This window comes from Zea mays, chromosome 2, assembly GCF_902167145.1.
Source record: "Zea mays cultivar B73 chromosome 2, Zm-B73-REFERENCE-NAM-5.0, whole genome shotgun sequence".
Taxonomy (NCBI): Eukaryota; Viridiplantae; Streptophyta; class Magnoliopsida; order Poales; family Poaceae; genus Zea; species Zea mays.
Window position 1 is genome coordinate 65,293,914 of NC_050097.1, and position 17,750 is coordinate 65,311,663.

The following is a 17,750-nucleotide window of genomic DNA, read 5'->3' on the forward strand; positions in this document are numbered from 1 at the left end:
AATAGCCATAATGAACGAAAACACTGGCATTCAAGGTGCCATTACAAATGGAACTCTAGTTCCGTCCCCGCGGGTATGAGCAACCTCGAGCCTGCGGGACGACGAACATCGCGAGACCCGCCAGCGACCTCTGCAGCAGCAGCCATGGTCCCGGGTGGACGCGGCCGCCGGAGGGCTCTCGTTCGCGTTCCCGCTCAAGGGATGCGAACCAGCTATTAAAGCCAAAGAGCGGGCCGCTCCCAAGCGCACCGGCAGGTCCTCGCTGCCGTCCTCGCCGCGAATGCGAGGAAGAGGGCGGAATGTTGCATCCTAGCTGGGCAGTAACAGTTCGCCTTCCCCGGCATGGCTAGAGGACGTCTCCGCCGCAGGGCTGGAGGGCGATTGCCACCACCAGAAGCTGGAAGAAGAGGTGGCCCGCCGACCCGCGCAGGAGGTAGAGCCCCGGCTCGCCTCGCTCCCCAACCCAGCGAGGATGACGAACACCCTCGACGCTGAGGGCGGGATCGAGATCACAGCCTGGCTTGCCTCTCCCCATCCAGGAGCTGGAGGTCACCGTCTTGGGTGACCACCAGTGGAGGGGTGCAACCGGGTTGTGTGATGAAAATCCTTGAAGCCGAACGATGGCTGAAAGGTACCAACTCCCACGGAGTTGCGTTCCTCCAACGATGAGGCGAAAAGACGGCGGGTATCCCCCATCCGGGGGCTTGGAAGGTGGAAAGACACGATGCATAAGGGAGCGCGAAGACATGGTCGCCTTCCGAAGGGGGTCACCCTCCTTTTAAAGGCGGCTCTCCCTACTTGCGCCCCCAACCGTCGCGGGCTGAGTCTTCTCCAACACACTCCAAGGTCCCCCCCTGCGGCGCGGGGGCTGGGTCCCGCATGTCATGCAAGCCGGCTCAGAGCAGAAGAAGCCAAACCGCCGGGCGCGGTGCGCACAACCGCCCAGCGGTTACAAGTGACCCTCCACTTTTACCCAGACCAACGGGCAAAAGGGGCGGGCAGCCATGCAGACGGCATGCAACCACGCCAAGTGGGTGCACTTCTCCGACTCCCGACGCATGGAGGCCCAGGCCCACGCGTCACGCAACCGACGCGCCGGATGCTTCATGCAAGCAACTGCACCGCCACTTGCACCACCACCGCGCCTCCTCGATTGCGGAACCAATACCGCAACTCGAGGCGACCCAGCGCACGACCCAGCAGCGCCAGCCTGGCGCGGCGGTCAATGCGGCCAAAAAATGCGCCGGCAGTAATGACGGTGGCAGGCGGGCGGGAGCAGCGGTCACGTCGTCGGCCAAGCTCACGTCCCATCCGGGGGCAGCAAGAGAACCCCCTCTCACGGCGTGAAGACAACGCGCCCGTGATCCGTTCCTCGAACGGCTCGCGCACGCGCAACGGCCGCCTCGCTAACCACTCGCCCCATCGCATTAACTCCGTGGCGGGACAGGCGGCGCCTCGGGCAGGAGAAGCGGGCGACGCTTCGCCTTCGCCATAACGACCGCGTCAGTAAAGGTACGCCGCATCGTTCGATTTCGTATCATTTTCCTTTTTTCCTCTTTCTCTCTCTCTTGCAACAGGGACCGGGAAAGGGGGATACCCCGAAAAGGATCCTTCCCCATGAAGGAACCAGGCTCCGAGCCTCCCTACTGATCAGAGGTTCGAAGGCTGGCCCCCCCGAAGGGTTCGACAGCCGCCTCAGATCGCGTGGGCCCTACACCCACTACTGGTCAGAGGTTCGAAGGCCGGCCCCCCGAAGGGTTCTACGGCCGCCTCAGGCTACTCGGGCTCCACGCCCATTACTGATCAGGGGTTCGAAGGCTGGCCCCCGAAGGGTTCACAGCCGCCTTAGACGCCGAGCGAGGGATGACCATGGGTACGTTCGATACATAACCAAGGCTCGGGCTGCGCTCCCGAGGTACCCTAGGACATTTCCGAGACCAGCGGGAGCGATCTTGTAACGGAATCCCATCAGAGGGAGGCATCGAGCCCTCGGACCCCGTCGCCAGGGGACCGGGTCCGGCAGATCACCCGCAGGTACATTTGGGCGTGCCTCTGGGCCCCTAGCCGACCCCTAACGAACGGGGCACGGACGTCCACTCGGATTACCCGCTTGCAGCTCACCGGAGACACCATGTTCGGCGCCCATCGAGGGCAACATGGCGCTTTCCCCCCTCCTCCTCCTTGCGGAAAGGCGACACAGGGGCGTATGTAAAAAAGCCGAGTCTGTCCCTGATCGCCCTCTCGCCCTATGCAGAGGCTCGGGGGCTGCTCTCGCAAACCCGGCTCCGGCCAAACCGTTGACAGCGTCAACATACCAGCCCGAGAATTTGGGACCCGACCGTACACCCGGGCTACGGCCAGCTCGCATGAGGGAACAACCAGACCAGCCAAAGCATTACGCGAGGCATTAAGACCTCGAAGGAGTGAAACCACTCCTCCGAGGCCTCGGGGGCTACACCCGGCGGGTGCGCTCGCGCGCACCCACCGGAACAAAATGCAACCGAGAAAGGCTGGTCCCCTTGCAAAAAAGTGCGACGAAAGTTTCCCAGCGAGTGCTAACACTCCCTTCGAGGCTCGGGGGCTACTGTCGGGGACCATAATTAGGGGTACCCTCAAGACTCCTAATTCTCAGCTAGTAACCCCCATCACCATAAAGCTGCAAAGGCCTGATGGGTGCGATTAAGTCAGGGATCAGTCCATTCGAGCGACTCGATCATGCCTCGCTCGAGCCTAGCCTCGGACAAGGGCAGCCGACCCCGGAGGATTTCCGTCTCGCCCGAGGCCCCCCTTCGACGGCGAACATCTTTTCGGCTCGCCCGAGGCCCTGCCTTCGCTAAGAAGCAACCCTGACTAAATCGCCGCACCGACCGACCAAATCGCAGGAGCATTTAACGCAAAGGTGGCCTGACACCTTTATCCTGACGCGCGCCCCCCGGCAGAGCCGAAGTGACCGCCGTCACTTCGCCGCTCCACTGACCGGCCTGACAGAAGGATAGCGCCGCCTGCGCCACTCCGACTGCAGTGCCACTTGACAGAGTGAGACTGACAGGCAGTCAGGCCCTGCCAAAGGCACCCTAGGAAGCTCCGCTTCGCCCGACCCAGGGCTCGGACTCGGGCTAAGTCCCGGAAGACGGCGAACTCCGCTCCGCCCGACCCAGGGCTCGGACTCGGGCTAAGTCCCGGAAGACGGCGAACTCCGCTCCACCCGACCCAGGGCTCGGACTCGGGCTAAGTCCCGAAAGACGGCGAACTCCGCTCCGCCCGACCCAGGGCTCGGACTCGGGCTAAGTCCTGGAAGACGACGAACTCCGCTCCGCCCGACCCAGGGCTCGGACTCGGGCTCAGCCCCAGAAGACGGCGAACTCCGCTTCACCCGACCCCAAGGCTCGGACTCCACCCTGGCATCTGTCGACGACCTCCGCCTCGCCCGACCCAGGGGCTCGGACTCGGCCTCGGCCATGGAAGACAGACTCGATCTCGGCTTCGGAGGAGCCTCCACATCGCCCAACTTAGGGCGCAGGCCAGCCACGTCAACTGGAGGCGCCATCATCACCCTACCCCGAGCTGACTCGGGCCGCAGGGAACAAGACCGGTGTCCCATCTGGCTAGCTCCGCCAGATAGGCAATGATGGCGCCCCGCATACTCTGTGACAACGGCGGCTCTCAGCCCCCTTACGGAAGCAAGAGGACGTCAGCAAGGACTCAACCGCTCCGACAGCTGTCCCTCCGCCAGGCTCCATCGCTCCTCCGACGGCCACGACATCACATCAGCTGGGTGCCAAAATCTCTCTGGCTGCCACATCAGCATGTACTTAGGGCGCTAGCTCTCCTCTGCTAGACACGTAGCACTCTGCTACACCCCCCATTGTACACCTGGATCCTCTCCTTACGCCTATAAAAGGAAGGACCAGGGCCCTCTTAGAGAGGGTTGGCCGCGCGGGGACGAGGACGCGACAGGCGCTCGCTTGGAAGCCGCTCGCTCCCTCACCCACGTGGACGCTTGTAACCCCCTACTGCAAGCGCACCCGACCTGGGCGCGGGACGAACACGAAGGCCGCGGGATTCCCACCTCTCTCACGCCGGTCTCCGGCCGCCTCGCTTCTCCCCCCTTCGCGCTCGCCCTCGCGCTCGACCCATCTGGGCTAGGGCACGCGGCGACACTCACTCGTCGGCCCAAGGGACCCCCCGGTCTTGAAACGCCGACAGCCACCAAGTTCGCCTCTGGCCAGGAGGCGGTTGAGGCTATCTTCCGGAAGGACAAGCAGCCCTAGGGCCGCCCACCGGAAGATGCCTCCGAGGCATCAACTCAGCGCAGCGCCAAGAAGAAAGGCAAGAAGAAGTCGCAAGCGAAACGCGACGCCGCCGACGCGGACCTTGTCGCCGCCGCCGAGTACAAGAACCCTCGGAAACCCCCTGGAGGTGCCAACCTCTTCGACAAGATGCTCAAGGAGCCATGCCCCTATCATCAGGGGCCCGTCAAGCACACCCTTGAGGAGTGCGCCATGCTTCGGCGCCACTTCCACAGGGCCGGGCCACCCGCGGAGGGTGGCAGGGCTTGCGACGACGACAAGAAGGAAGATCACCAGGCAGGAGAGTTCCCCGAGGTCCGCGACTGCTTCATGATCTACGGTGGGCAAGCGGCAAACGCCTCGGCTCGGCACCGCAAGCAAGAGCGTCGGGAGGTCTGTTCGGTAAAGGTGGCGGCGCCAGTCTACCTAGACTGGTCCGACAAGCCCATCACCTTCGACCAAGCCGACCACCCCGACCACGTGCCGAGCCTGGGGAAATACCCTCTCGTTGTCGACCCCATCATCGGCGACGTCAGGCTCACCAAGGTCCTCATGGACGGAGGCAGCAGCCTCAACATCATCTACGCCGAGACCCTCGGGCTCCTGCGTGTTGATCTGTCCTCGGTCCAGGCAGGCGCTGCGCCTTTCCACGGGATCATCCCCGGGAAGCGCGTCCAGCCCCTTGGACAACTCGACCTTCCCGTCTGCTTCGGAACACCCTCCAACTTCCGAAGGGAGACCCTCAAGTTCGAGGTGGTCGGGTTCCGAGGAACCTACCACGCAGTATTGGGGAGGCCATGCTACGCAAAGTTCATGGCCGTCCGCAACTACACCTACCTCAAGCTCAAGATGCTGGGCCCCAACGGGGTCATCACCGTCGGCCCCATGTACCGACACGCGTTCGAATGTGACGTGGAGTGCGTGGAGTACGTCGAGGCCCTCGCCGAATCCGAGGCCCTCATCGCCGACCTGGAGAGCCTCTCTAAGGAGGTGCCAGACGTGAAGCGCCACGCCGGCAACTTCGAGCCAGCGGAGACGGTTAAGTCCGTCCCCCTCGACCCCAGCAGCGACGCCTCCAAGCAGATTCGGATCGACTCCGAGCTCGATCCCAAATAGGAAGTAGTGCTCGTCGACTTTCTCCACGCGAACGCCGACGTTTTCGCGTGGAGTCCCTCGGACATGCCCTGCATACCGAGGGATGTCGCCGAGCACTCGCTGGATATCCGAGCTGGAGCCCGACGCGTGAAGCAGCCTCTACGCCGATTCGACAAAGAAAAGCACAGAGCCATAGGCGAGGAGATCCACAAGCTAATGGCGGCAGGGTTCATCAAAGAGGTATTCCATCCCGAATGGCTTGCCAACCCTGTGCTTGTGAGAAAGAAAGGAGGGAAATGGCGGATGTGTGTAGACTACACTGGTCTAAACAAAGCATGTCCGAAGGTTCCCTATCCTCTGCCTCGCATCGACCAAATCGTGGACTCCACTGCTGGGTGCGAAACCCTGTCTTTCCTCGATGCCTACTCAGGGTATCACCAAATCAGGATGAAAGAGTCCGACCAGCTCGCGACTTCTTTCATCACACCCTTCAGCATGTACTGCTATGTCACCATGCCGTTCGGCTTGAGGAATGCGGGTGCGACGTACCAACGGTGCATAAACCATGTGTTCGGCGAACACATTGGCCGGACGGTTGAGGCCTACGTCGATGACATCGTAGTCAAGACAAGGAAAGCCTCCAACCTCCTTTCCGACCTTGAAGTGACATTCCGATGTCTCAAGGCGAAAGGCGTGAAGCTCAATCTCGAAAAGTGTGTCTTCGGGGTTCCCCGAGGCATGCTCTTGGGGTTCATCGTCTCCGAGCGGGGCATCGAAGCCAACCCGGAGAAGATCGCGGGCATCACCAGCATGGGGCCCATCAAGGACTTAAAAGGTGTACAGAGGGTCGTGGGATGCCTTGCGGCTCTGAGCCGCTTCATCTCGCGCCTCGGCGAAAGAGGCCTGCCTCTGTACCGCCTCTTAAGGAAGGCCGAGTGCTTCACTTGGACCCCTGAGGCCGAGGAAGCCCTCGGGAACCTGAGGGCGCTCCTCACGAACGCGCCCATCTTGGTGCCCCCCGCTGCTGGAAAAGCCCTCTTGATCTACGTCGCCGCGACCAACCAGGTGGTTACCGCCGCGATTGTGGTTGAGAGACGAGAAGAGGGGCATGCATTGCCGAGACCTACATCAACCCTCTGTCAAGACCGACTACACGCCCGAGCCCGAGAAGGCCTCGGCCGAGCCTGAGGCGCCCTCGGGTCAGTCCGAGGTACCCTCGGCTCGGCCCGAGGCACCCTCGGCCCAACCTGAGGCACCCTTGGCTCAGTCCGAGGTACCCTCGGCTCAGCCCGAGGTACCCTCGGCCCAGCCCGAGGCGCCCTCGGTTCGGTCCGAGGTACCCTCGGCCCCCGAGGGTGAGGCACTGCGCATCGAGGAGGAGCGAAGCGGGGTCACGCCTAATCGAAACTGGCAGACCCCGTACCTGCAATATCTCCACCGAGGAGAGCTACCCCTCAACCGAGCCGAAGCTCAACGGTTGGCGCGGCGCGCCAAGTCGTTTGTCTTGCTGGGAGATGGGAAGGAGCTCTACCACCACGGCCCCTCAGGCATCCTCCAGCGATGCATCCCCATCGCCGAAGGTCAGAAGCTCCTACAAGAGATACACTCAGGGGCTTGCGGCCATCACGCAGCGCCTCGAGCCCTTGTTGGAAACGCCTTCCGACAAGGTTTCTACTGGCCGACGGCGGTGGTCGACGCCACTAAAATTGTTCACACCTGCGGAGGGTGTCAGTTCTACGCAAGGCAGACCCACCCCTTGCAGAAGGCACCCGGGGGCTACACGCACCCCTAGGAAGGGCCGTTCGTCATCGCCAAAGTTCTGAAGCCCGAAACGAACAAGCTGGCCGACAGTCAAGGCGAGGTCTACACCAACACTTGGAACATCCAACAGCTACGTCGCTTCTACCCTAAAGATGTTTTCAAGATTTTCGTATACCTCGTTCCCACGCAAAATTTGGTCATCAAGGAAGGGTCAGCCTTGCCTCGGCAAAGCCCGACCCTCCCTCGGGGGCTAGAAGGGGGGAACCCCCTCTGCGTCAAAATTTTCAATCAAAAAGGCTTCTGCGTTCCCTCGGCTATGTCGGAAGCAGGACCCCAAGAAGCGAACGCGGGTGCATGTAAGTGGCAAGGCTGACTGAGCCAAGGGACTCCTATGCCTCTGGGTTACGGATACCTCACTCGTCACCCACCACGAAAAATGACTCCTACTCGGGCAAGCCACCCTGCTACTGACGAGCGGGGCCGGACACGCAAAATGAAAGGAAAAGGGGCACGACTTTATGCTACGATAATAAAGTGTTCGGGCCTCAGCGGTCGCAAAAGACACACGTGCATTCAAAGGAAACTACTCCACCAGAGTTAGGTGTCGCCCGGAGAAGGAGCCGCGCCTTCGGCTTCGTCCCCGCCTTCGGCAAAGTCCACCCCGGCTTCGGACAACGGCGCAGGCGGGAGGATCTCTGCCTCGAAGGTGGTCGCCAGCACTGCGCTCGGGCCCGCGGCGGCCGCGTCGAGCCTCTGGACTTCAGCCAGGGCGGCTTCATCTTCGTCAGGAAGGCAATACCCCTCGCTGACCCGCTCCAGATCCACGACGTAGTGGGAAGCAAGCACGGCGAAGGCCCGCCTGACGCCGTGGTGTAGCGCCTCACGGAGTCTGCCGCGCACGTGATCACCCAAGGCCTGCAGGCGACTTTGAGGGGAGCTTCCTGAGGGGACGTCGCCGAAGCCAAGGACCCGGCAGAAGTTCGAGATGGCCTCGGACATGGCTGCGTGGTCGGCCTCCCTCTGCTCGGCCGCCCCGGCAAGCGCCCTGGTGGATTCATCAAGGGCAGACTCGAGCTCTACGAACAGCCAGAGCGCAAGGCCTCAAACACAAGCGGAGGAAACAAACTGAAACGAAAACCGAAAACAGCCAAGACATACCTAAGGCTCGGGCACGCTGCTCCGAGACTGCGGCCTGGGCTACGACTAGGTCTGCTACAAGGGCTCCAGCCCGGCTTTCGGCCTCGGCGGCCCGGCCCCGAGATTGGTCTCGCTCATCGGCGACCTAGTCGAACTCCGACTACCATCGTTGCACCTCTGCGCGTGCCGCTGCCGCCTCTGCGCATGTCGCTGCCGCCTCTGCTCTCAGATCGGCGCAGAGAAACCGAAGGTCCGCCACCTCGGCGCCCTGCTGGGAGAGGCGCGCAGTAGCCCCGGCGAGCGAGGTCCTCAGGGATCGCAACGAGCCCCAGATATCGACCTCGTGGCGGATGAACGACGATTTGGCGGCGCTCAGATCCGTCAGATCCTAAGGGAAGGAAGCGGGGCGTCACAAAAGACGCCTTGCTCACAAAGAAGGTATGCATGAAATCATTACCTGGAGGATCTTGGGGACGTCCCTGCAAAAGACCTCCAAGGATGACCGGAGCGACCCCACCGTTGCTTCGGCACATTCGTGGAGCTCGTCCCAAGACTGCTCCTCCCGCTCATCGTCAAGAACGAAGAAGGGATCCGAAGCCTCACGGGTCCGGAACCGGAGCAACTGGCACCGCCTCTCGGAACTCCGCCACGCAGGGACAAGGCTGCCGCTCGGCGGGACGGATCGCGTCTCCACGCCCCCCTCCTCCGAGGCACCGAGCGCCGACGCCTCGGCCATCTCAGCGTCGGCAGCGACAGGTCGCTCCCCGACTGGGACGGTGGCGGCTTCAGCAGCATCTGGCGCCAGCACCGGTGGCATGTCCGGTGGGCCCGAGGCCACGACCGTGCAAGCCGCCTCCCCCAGCGCGTCGGCCGCCTCGGCAGAAGAGCTGGCCTCGGGAACTCGCTCCACGATGACTGGTGCCGCCTGAGCCCCCCGATGTGAAGCGCCTTGCGAGAAGGTCAGCTGAACGGCGAGGCCCGGCGCGGCGCCGGCTGCGGAAGCCGACGCCGTCTTAAGGGCTTTCCGGGGAGCCAGATCGGTCAGGCCATGGCTTCGCTTGCTGAGGAGGAAAGGAAAGTCGCGGTCAGGACATACGAATGAGGAGCCAGGACAAAGGCGTTCCAAAGTACTTACCCGCTCCGGGCCATGATCAACCGCGCCTGAGGAGAGGTCTCTCGGATCTTGACCCCCGAAGGTACCGCCGAGGTCCGCCTCGCCGCCAACTTCGGTACTGTCCTTGCCTTGGGCACCTTGGACGCCCGGGAGACGGACTGCCCAAGTGCTGCCACGGCGACCTAAGGGTCGCCCTCCTGCGCTGCCGGCGTGGGCAACGGCTCTCGGGGAACAGATGCCTCGGCCTGACTCCCTGGGGTCACCTCAACTTCCCCGGTCGAGGGGTCAAGTACCCCCTCGGTCTGCCCCCGCTCTTCGGGCCGGGACCTCGGCGTCCCGACTCCGGGAACTGACGGCGCCAGCCCGCTCGGGGGCTGGCTTGACGACTCCTGGCCTAGCCTCAAACCCGGGCTAAGGCCGAGGCGGGCAGCCATGTCGTCATCCTCGTCATCGTCTTCATCATCGTCGTCGTCGTCAGGCATTTCCGACGACGGCTCCCTCGGGAGTCCATCCCTCTCCTGCCGACGACGGAGCTTTTCCAAGGCGTCTCGGGCCCGCGTCCGCTCGCGGGCCTGAGCCTTCTCCGCGTCTTTCTTCTTCTTCTCCTCCGCGGCAACCCGCCGCGCTGCTCGGTCCACCGCGTCCTCCGGGACCCGTGGCCAGGAAGGCTTGTGCCACCCTACCTCCTGGAGACAGATGAAAAGTCTCGACCGTAAGGACCAAGGGCAATCCGACGCAGGGAGAAAGAAGGAACGGACACTCACCAGGGTCACACACCCGTGGTCAGGGCGCATCAAGGGCTGAGAGAAGGCGCTGGCGTCCGGTTTTCCCAACGCGACGGCCACCCGCCCGTGGAGAACGTCGATGGGAAGGGGATCTGTGGACATCCGTGAGCCCTCCAAGTCAGCCTCCGGCGTCATCTCCCAAAGCGGCAACCGCCGCTCCGCCAAGGGAAGCACCCTCCGGCGGTGAATGGCGGCAATCACTCCCGCGGCGGTGAGCCCTCCTTTCCGCAACGCCTCCAGGGCCTTGAGAAGGGGCTCGAGGTTCTTCTGTCTTTCGTGCAGGGTCCCGTAGCGCCAAGCGTCAGCGGCAACGGTGACCACTCGCTGAGAAAACGGCGGGAGCATCTCGCCGTCATTCCGGAGGTAGAACCACCGGCGCTGCCACCCTTTATTCGAGGACGCAAGGATGGCGGGAATATACTGCGATGCCCGCGACTGCCTCAGCTGGAGGATGCAGCCGCCGGCCCGCACTGCTGTGCGGACCCTTCTCTCCCCCGTTGGCGAAGCAAAAAGCTCCGCGGAAAAGAGATGAGTCCACAAGTCCCAGTGGGGGGCGATCCCCAAGTATCCCTCGCACACCGCTACGAAGATGGCGGCTTGCGAGATGGAGTTGGGGCTGAGGTTGTGCAACTCCACCCCATAGTTGTGCAGGATCGCCCGCATGAAGCGGCTTGCCGGCACACGAATCCCCGCTCGTGGAAGGAGACGAAGCTCACGACGTACCTTGGCGGTGGGGACGGAGCGGCTCCGCTCGCGGGGGGAATCCACTCCGGCTGCCTCTCATCAGAGAGAGGGCGAAGTAAACCCTCAGCAACAAGATCCTCCAGGTCATCCGCTGTGACTGTGGAGAAAGGCCATGGGTCGCGCGGCGAGATGATGGTCACCCGGTCGGCCATCACCGAGCAAAAGGGGTGGCAGCGGAAAGGACTGGGTGGGCGGTTTCCTTTTCTCCGGCTAAACCTCTCAGGTTGTGAAAACCTAAGGAAAAGGCGAGAAGCGGAGCAAAGAACCGTCGCCAGATCCTCCCCCGAGTATATAAAGACCAAGGCGAGACCCGTTCAACGTTTCACCCGGACCCGCCGCGGGATTCAAAAAACTCAAAGCAAAACGGCCGTTCCTCGAACGGCTCGCGCACGCGCAACGGCCGCCCCGCGGACCGCTCGCCCCGTCGCATTAACTCCGCGGCGGGACAGGCGGCGCCTCTGGCAGGGGAAGCGAGCGACGCTTCGCCTTCGCCATAATGACCGCGTCAAAAAAGGTACGCCACGTCATTCGATTTCGTATCCTTTTCTTTTTCCTCTTTCTCTCTCTTACAACAGGGACCAAGAAAGGGGGATACCCCGAAAAGGATCCTTCTCCGTGAAGGAAACCGGCTCCGAGCCTCCCTACTGATCAGAGGTTCAAAGGCTGGCCCCTCGGAGGGGTTTAACAGCCGCCTCAGAGCTCGTGGGCTCCACACCCACTACTGGTCAGAGGTTCGAAGGCCGGCCCCTCAGAAGGGTTCAGCGGCCGCCTCAGGCCACTCGGGCTCCGTGCCCACTACTGATCAGGGGTTCGTAGGCTGGCCCTCGAAGGGTTCACAGCCGCCTCAGACACAGAGCGAGGGATGACCATGGGTACGTTCGATACATAACCAAGGCTCGGGCTACGCTCCCGAGGTACCCTAGGACATTTCCGAGACCGGCGGGAACGATCTTGTAACGGAATCCCATCAGAGGGAGGCATCGAGCCCTCGAACCCCGTCGACAGGTGACCGGGTCCGGCAGATCACCCGCAGGTACTTTTGAGCGCGCCTCCGGGCCTCTAGCCAACCCCTAACAAATGGGGCACGGGCGTCCACTCGGATTACCCGCCGGCAGCTCACCGGAGACACCATGTTCGGCGCCCTCCGAGGGCAACATGGCGCTTTCCCCCCTCCTCCTTGCGAAAAGGCGACGCAGGGGCGTATGTAAAAAAGTCGAGTCTGTCCTTGACCGTCCTCTCGCCCTGTGCAGAGGCTCGGGGGCTGCTCTCGCAAACCCGGCTCCGGCCAAACCGTTGACAGCGTCAACATACCAGCCCGAGAACTTGGGACCCGACCGTGCACCCGGGCTATGGCCAGTTCGCATGAGGGAACGACTAGACCAGCCGAAGCATTGCGCGAGGCATTAAGACCTCGGAGGAGTCAAACCACTCCTCCGAGGCCTCGGGGGCTACACCCGGTGGGTGCGCTCGCGCGCACCCACCGGAACAAAACGCAACCGAGAAAGGCTGGTCCCCTTGCAAAAAAGTGCGACAAAAGCCTCCAAGCGAGTGTTAACACTCCCTTCGAGGCTCGGGGGCTACTGTCGGGGACCATAATTAGGGGTACCCTCAAGACTCCTAATTCTCAGCTGGTAACCCCCATCAGCACAAAGCTGCAAAGGCCTGATGGGTGCGAATAAGTCAGGGATCGGTCCATTCGAGGGACTCGATCACGCCTCACCCGAGCCCAGCCTCGGGCAAGGGCAGCCGACCCCTGAGGATCCACGTCTCGCCCGAGGCCCCCCTTCGGCAACAGACACACCTTCGGCTCGCCCGAGGCCCAGTCTTCACCAAGAAGCAACCTTGGCCAAATCGCCGCGCCAACTGACCAAATCGCAGGGGCATTTAATGCAAAGGTGGCCTGACACCTTTATCCTGACACACGCCCTCCAGACGACAGAGCCAAAGTGACCGCAGTCACTTCGCCGCTCCACTGACCGGTCTGACAAGAGGACAGCGCCGCCTGTGCCGCTCAGACTGCTGTGCCACTCGACAGAGTGAGGCTGACAGGCAGCCAGGCCCGACCTCAGGCGCCTTAGGAGACTCCGCTTCGCCCGACCCCAGGGCTCGGACTTGGGCTCAGCCCCTGAAGACGACGAACTCCGATCCGCCCGACCCCAGGGCTCGGACTCGGGCTCAGCCCCTGAAGACGACGAACTCTGATCCGCCCGACCCCAGGGCTCGGACTTGGGCTCAGCCCTGAAGACGACGAACTCCGATCCGCTCGACCCCAGGGCTCAGACTCGGGCTCAGCCCCGGAAGACGACGAACTCCGCTCCGCCCGACCCCAGGGCTCGGACTTGGGCTCAGCCCCTGAAGACGACGAACTCCGATCCGCCCGACACCAGGGCTCGGACTCGGGCTCAGCCCCAGAAGACGACGAACTCCGATCCGCCCGACCCCAGGGCTCGGACTCGGGCTCAGCCCCGGAAGACGACAAACTCCGCTTCGCCCGACCCCAGGGCTCGGACTCAGCCCTGGCCTCAGCCGACGGTCTCCGCCTCGCCCGACCAAGGGGCTCGGACTCGACCTCGGCCTCGGAAGACAGACTCAACCTCGACCTCGGAGGAGCCTCCACATCGCCCAACCTAGGGCACGGACCGGCCACATCAACATGAGGCGCCATCATTACCCTACCCCAAGCTGACTCAGGCTACGGGGAACAAGACCGGCGTCCCATCTGGCTCGCTCCGCCAGATAAGTAATGATGGCGCCCCGCACGCTCTATGACGACGGCGGCTCTCAGCCCCCTTACGGAAGCAAGAGGACGTCAGCAAGGACTCGACAGCCCCGACAGCTGTCCTTCCGCTAGGCTCCAGCGCTCCTCCGACGGCCACGACACCACACGAACCGGGTGCCAAAACCTCTCCGGCTGCCACGATGGCATGTACTTAGGGCGCTAGCTCTCCTCCGCTAGACACGTTAGCACTCTGCTACACCCCCATTGTACACCTGGATCCTCTCCTTGCGCCTATAAAAGGAAGGACCAGGGCCCTCTTACAGAGGGTTGGCCGCGCGGGGAAGAGGACGGGACCGGCGCTCGCGTGAGGCCGCTCGCTCCCTCCCGCGTGGACGCTTGTAACCCCCTACTGCAAGCGCACCCGACCTGGGCGCGGGACGAACACGAAGGCCGCGGGATTTCCACCTCTCTCTCTCCGGCTGCCTTTCCCCCCTTCGCGCTCCGCCTCGCGCCGACCCATCTGGGCTGGGGCACGCGGCGACATTTTACTCGTCGGTCCAGGGACCCCCCGGTCTTGAAACGCCGACATGTTGTGTAAACAAGAACCATCTCTCAAAATCGTACTGTAGTAGTGCACAGTGTAGGCACAATCCAAGATAAGAACAACTTCAAGACTCTTTTATGTTCTTCCATGTTGAGAGGAACATATATTTTAGTGAAAAAAAATCTCCTCCAACAATTGCTTCAACTAGATCTCTGAACATTCCTATTCTTTAGTCTTTACTTATGGTTCTTCACTCGCTAAAGATAGAGAGAAGAGAGCAGAGCTAGCTCTTCCGAAGTGCTGAATTAAGATATAGTTGAAGCATGGAGAGTTATAAGAGCAATGTCAAGGGACTAGCCAAATTGTTTTTATAAAGCTAAAATTTGGCTAGTATTAGAACGAAAAACGACTCCAATAAACTCTATAAATGACTCTTCAAACTTAGTATCTATCCCTACATCTTTGTTCTCTACTTTTGAATAGCTTGCTTTACTCGCCATACAAAGTTTTGAATTTAGAGTCTCTTGGAATAGTCTACTATTTTTTGTGGAATCTATTTTGGAGAACTGCTAAATCGGTAAATTTGGCTAATCTCTTGAAGTTGCTCTAAAGAATGTTTTTTTATTAGAATAACTCTCTAAATAAGGATTTAGAAAGCGTGCTTAAGAAAGATTGCTGGAGATTTTCTTAATCTACTAAACAATATGTAATTTTTCATCATCACTAATGAATCTTTATAAGTTCTTATGTCCATTCAAGCAAATGTGGAAAGAAAGTACACCTGTTAACCTACATACTTTCCTCTATTTCACAAAGAGACATATTCTTACTTTTTGAGAATAAGTTACATATTTATAACTTTAACTAGACGTATATTAATACTTATAAGTGTCGTTAAATATATTTTAGTAGTAAACGTATTTGAAGATACAAATGACGTTAATTTTTTTCTATAAATTTAATTAAACTTAAGAAAGTTTGATCAGCAAAAAAAATGTATAGACAGAATGAGTATCATAAATTGATGAAAAAGACGAAGGTTAGAGCGACACATATTGAGATATCACGTATTACACATATGAGTACACGTACACTAGAGAATAGATTCATTCACAACGGAACCGGCCCATTCGGCGCAAAGCTAAAGGTTTTATATATATTATAAGGTGGACGTGCATGCATATGCATGCACTACAGTAAAACTACAAAATTCCGACGGCCGTATTATGTCCGACGGCCTCATAGGCAACCGTCGGACATAAGGTTATGTCCGACGGCCAACAGCGGCCGTCGAAAATAACAGAAAACAGTCGACGGCTGTCAGACTGGCCGTCGGACATAAGCTTATGTCCGACGGCCTCGTACCGAGTCGTCGGACATAAGGCTTTTTAACGCGCGGATCCGACCCGCGCGCCTTCAGTTTCACCCGGCCGTTTCTCTCTCTCTGCCGCCGCCGCCGTCCGAGCACGCCGTCGCCGCCACGCTCGTCGCGCTCGGTCGCCGTCCCGCCCGCCGCCACGCTCGTGCTCCGGCCGCCGCCGCCCTTGGTCCGGCCGCCACCGCCCCGAGCTCGTGCTCCGGCCACCGCCACGCTCGTGCTCCGGCCCCCACCGCTACGCTCGTGCTCCGGCCGCCACGCTCGTGCCGCCGCCACCACGGTCTCTCTCTGCCGCCGCCACGCTCGTGCTCCGGCCGCCACCGCCCTGAGCTCCGCCCCGTGCTCCGGCCGCCGCCGCCGCCCCGTTCGCCGGTCGCCGCCGCCCCGTGCTCCGGCCGCCGTCCCATGCTCCTCCGGATGCCGACATATGGGATGCCGCCTCCGGACTTTGCACTTCCAATGCCAATGTTGGCGCCTCCACCACCGCCTCCGCCTCCGTCACAATTCCCTATGGTATGTACACATATGCGTGTGTGACATGTTCATAGATGTCTTATGTGTTTAAATGAACAACTGAGTGGTTACTATTTCATGTGCTTGTGTTATAGGGATTTCAGACACCACCCGCTTCAGTTGCCGCACCTGGAGATGGGTCTGGTCAGGACGACACAACACATTCGTGGGTGAACAATCTTTTCAGCACGCATAGTCCAGCCGGAGGAGGTGGCGATGGATATGAGTGATACTGATGTAAAACACTTGTTGAAACCTTTCATGTGAAAGCCTACCCGTCGAATAATGTTCATTTTGGAGTTTGGACAACTATGTTTATGTAAACACTTATTGCAACCATTTGGAACTATGTTGTTATGTTAAATTTTGTGAATGTGAATGCTTATGTGATTATATTTGTGAATGTGTATACTTATGTGAGTATATTTGTTAATGTGAATGTGTATATGTGTATGAATTCTGTTTTGTATTTGCAAATGTCAGATTTTTTGAATTTCAGATTTTTGTGCAATTTCTGAAAAACGTTATGTCCGACGGCTTAGTGTAGGCCGTCGGACATAAGGTTTATGTTATGTCCGACGGCTTTAAACCGTCGGACATATGCTATATGTTATGTCCGACGGCTTTAAACCGTCGGACATAACAGCTGTGGGCTCAGGCAACGGTTAAAACGGTTACGCCGCCTTATCTCCGACGGTTCGATAGGGCCGTCGGACATAGCGTATGTCCGACGGCAGCCGTCGGACATAATGCTATTTCCGACGCATTATCCACGACGGTTTAGTTCTTATGTCCGACGGTTTTAGCCGTCGGAAATTTCCTCGTTTACTATAGTGATGCACGTAGAGTATGATCGATGTCAACTAATACGACAAATGAGGTGAGGAGCTGATGATTAGCTGCATGCACTGCATGTGGTTTTCAACTGGTAGGACAGTACATTTTGCACCCAATCGATGAGCCCCGAACTAAGTTGATGCAAAAGAAGCCAAAGGGTTCTTGCTCCTAGTGAGCCTTGGTTCTTCTCCTTTTCCCCGGCCAGCTCCTTTGCTTCTGCTTTGACATGCGGTCCCGCCGCCGATCGAATTTATCCTCTCTGTCCTGTTGCTCCCGCCTCACTACGAGCCGCTGGAGGCTGAGGGAGATGTGTGTGATAGATAGATAGTTCATGCATGTCTGGAATATGATGAAAATAGCTAGACAAAGAGAACATTGCAGTTACTGAACACAGATGGTATCCAAAAAAACAGAAACTAACTTAATCCTTTGCCAATTTTCCACTCTGAAAATATGGTGGAAATGGCAGAGAATACAACAAACAACATATAAGTTCTTGTTCTTCAGATAATCCAAATTCCAAAATCCCCGCATAATTTGTGGTTTGTGTACCCCAAGAGTCCCGAACAATCACCAGATTAATGCCTGCAGTGACCGACCACGGCAAAGTGCTCTTGTTCGTCATACCAAACTACGACGATGCACTGGGTTTCAGAGAAGCTGAAGCTTCGAGTGCTTGGCTTTGTTAGAATATTTTAGGTGAAATCCATTTATCTAATATTCAGTATAATTCCAAGAGAAATTACAAGAGGATAAGGTACTAAGGTACGGTGGAGATTATTGTCATGGCTTGATGAATGATAAGTTACTAGTAACTGACGTTTGTATGTCTTG

The 17,750-nt window shown here is 59.3% G+C and overlaps 1 long non-coding RNA gene across 1 annotated transcript; it reads left to right on the forward strand.

Moving 5' to 3' along the window:
- Positions 1 to 16,040: 16,040 nt before the first annotated feature.
- On the forward strand, positions 16,041 to 16,512 carry LOC103646541 (uncharacterized). The gene is made up of 2 exons (XR_562255.3): positions 16,041 to 16,079; positions 16,175 to 16,512. It is a non-coding gene; the product is annotated as an uncharacterized lncRNA (long non-coding RNA).
- Positions 16,513 to 17,750: the final 1,238 nt, after the last annotated feature.